Below are 3,194 nucleotides of genomic sequence, written 5' to 3'. Positions count from 1 at the left end.
AATGAGTTAGGGGAGAGAAATAAAGATTATTGATTGATTGAGTGCCAATGAGTTTACTGGTCACGCTCGTACACACGTTCCTTCTCACGTATCTATAATGATGAACACGATGGTAAGAGTCGTTCAATGGAGATCGAGCGGCCGCGACGTTCACATCACACAGATCTATTGAGTACGCACGTGTCTTTTCAACGAGGTAGTCTGCTAAGGCTCCAAAAGACTCAACAACGACAATAACTCGCGGCTGTAAATAGTTCTCTACGATCATGGCCAGGGCGATCTTGTTCACTTTGGCGATCCTGATCTGCTGCTGTAGACGATCCTCGTGCAACCCCTCGAGAGCTTCGGTCTATCGCTGCCCCGGTTTTTGCATAGGACCTCGCAACAAAACATATCAAGTCAAAGTGCGCTGATTAATTGATGCGATTTATATATTCCTTATAATGCACATAAAAATAACTTATACTCTGCAAATTATTATAAAATAAAATAATTCATTGTGCAGTGAACTTAACTAAAAATTGCACAAGCTTTTTTGGTTACCTAATAATAATTAACGCATTAATTATCGTCGCATTAATTTTTTCACGGAACGAACTCTGATTGCCCAATGCTTTTTTCGCTCCTTTGTAAAAGAATTATGTCACAGCATATTATCTCTACGGTAACTTGGATAATCTCACTCCTCAAATTATCTTTGTTTGAAAGCATACGCTTTCTGAGCGACTTTCTCGCACATATTTCAAATTATTTCAAATAACGTGTTTTAAAACATTATCAATGATTGTGCACGAAACCGTGAACCATTCACAGCGTGAGAACACATTAGAATATCCGCTTTCACGACGGACATGTCCTACAATTTATCGGACGTGACATTTTAACGTAATTTTTACCCAAAAACACGCTAGATAATAAAAGACCGATAGTGGGTGGTATAACTTAAGAAGCGTAATGCGAAAATGAATGTTAACAAAAGACTCAAAGTTATACTTTAGGTATAACTTTAATTTTCTAACGCTTGGTTCACGGCACCGGGATCTTCGCATTTTCCTTAGGTTTCATCATCGGCCTTCTTGCCATCGCACAACTTCATGGAAGTGATACCGGAAATCGAGAAATCCGAGGTGTTCAAGATCCTGCACATGCCTAAGGGTGCTGTTCTCCACGCTCACGGTTCCGCTATCGCCTCGCTCCACTATCGGTTCAACAACCTGGCTTATCGCGAACATCTGTATGTGTGCGATAAGAACAGCATCCTGCGGCTCAAATTCTTTGACGTGCCCAGCAATGATTGCAATTTGCATGGTCACAGAAAACCCGAACAGCGTTTACAACACCGTCGACAAGGCATGGGAGAAGTTCGATAGCGTCTTCAAGGCGTGGAGGTTCCTCGTATCGTACCGACCCGTCTTCGAGGACCTCCATTATCGCAATCTCCAGGAACTCTACGAGGACAACGTGATGTACGCAGAGATACGATCAACGTTGTCGTCGATATACGATCTCGACGGTAAGACGTAAGGGCCGTTCAAAATGGTGCAGATCCTCTAGAACGTTACTGATAGGCAAGATGCTTTTTTTTCAATTATCTTATTTCTCTAGCTTCAGATTAGTAAAATAATAAATAAATAAGATACAACAATACTCGCAACAATATTTTTTCTATTTCTCAATAAATAAATGAGATACAACAATTTTCCCAATTGGTGGTCTCGAAAGTAAAATTTCATGAAAGAAGTTATTTTGTTTTGCTGGTTATACTTCGATATTCGGCGGCTACAAGAAATATTTCGAGCGAGATAACGTAACATAATAAACGCGACAGATTTGTAAAGAATCATCCGGACTTCATTGGTGCTAAGATCATATACGCGCCACGACGTCTCGTCAACCAAGAAAGAGTAGAGAACTACCTGAAAACGTTGATTACAGCTAAGACGTCACTATCCGGATTTTATCGCTGGTTTCGACTTGGTCGACCAGAAGGACAAGGGGAAATCCCTCAGTAAATAATTGTCCGACAAATTGAGTACCGTTGAACCGGGAATTCCATTTTTCTTTCACGCCGGCGACGAAATGGTACGGAACGTCGACCGACTTGAATCTCTTCGATGCTTTCTTGCTCAACACCAAACGCATCAGCCGCGGGTAAGTAAAACAAACAGAAGAAAATAATTAATGATGTGAATTAAACATTGAATTAAAACATAAAAAATAATTAAGAAATCAGATGCAAAAAGCAATTTATAATTTTCCCTTATTTATCTAGAGTTATTTCGTAGTGTCTCGGGTTGTCTAAATTTTTATTCCAAAATTTAGTAAAATGAGTTTTAGTAGGTATACCAAGAATATTTGCCTAACTTCACTTTAAAATACTGGTTTTAAACATCAACATTTGCGGTATTTCTTCAGATACGCGCCGATAACAAAGCATCCGCTCCTCTGGAAGTTAGTGCAGCAGTTAGAAATCGCAGTGGAGGTCTGCGATGGGTTTCAAACTAGGTTCTCGGTCTTGTGGAGGACATGAGGAATCATCCCGCGGCCAGTTTGTTCGCATCGGGCTCGCCCGTGATGGTCTCTAACGACGACCCGGGAGTCTGAGGTACTAAGGGACTGAGTTACGACTTTTACGAGACCATCATGAGTATCATGAGCGCCAACTCAGATCTCAGGAGTCTCAAGCAACTGATGATTAACTCATTGACCTACAGCAGCTTGAGCAAACGACAACAGCGGAGTGCGTTGGGCAAATGGCAAATGTCAAGTCAAGTGGGACGTTTTCGTGGCAAAACTTGCTAATAACGTGGCTCAAATTAAGCTATAATAACGACAAATTAGAGCAGCAGACGTGAAAAGTGCCTCATCCTTTTTCGTTAATATACGCAAAGATAAAATGATATTCCTGACAGAACAACGAAACGGTACCATAATCTAAAAAAAGATGAAATTGTGCAAGTTGAAACTTGCACATTGCTTCCTCATAGTTATTAAGTGTGCAAGTTGATGAAGCATTATTTTTTTCAATGTATAATTTTCAGTATTTATTTGTGTTGGCTTCCTCATAGAGGAAGCTTTGTGTGCGAAGGTTTCTACTTAAACACTTAAAAACTCTAATCAAGCAATGTGCAGGTTTCTACTCGCACACCTAACTCTTTAAAAACTTAACCTCTTTAAAAATTTCAACCAGGTAT

At 40.1% G+C, this 3,194-nt stretch overlaps 1 pseudogene; it reads left to right on the top strand.

Moving 5' to 3' along the window:
- Positions 1-266: 266 nt before the first annotated feature.
- Positions 267-2,827, top strand: LOC112455566 (annotated as a pseudogene).
- Positions 2,828-3,194: the final 367 nt, after the last annotated feature.

Source organism: Temnothorax curvispinosus, unplaced genomic scaffold (assembly GCF_003070985.1).
Source record: "Temnothorax curvispinosus isolate PA1 unplaced genomic scaffold, ASM307098v1 QBEX01006204.1, whole genome shotgun sequence".
Lineage (NCBI taxonomy): Eukaryota > Metazoa > Arthropoda > Insecta > Hymenoptera > Formicidae > Temnothorax > Temnothorax curvispinosus.
Note: the sequence above shows the minus strand (reverse complement) of the source record. Positions and strands in the feature narration are given on the sequence as shown.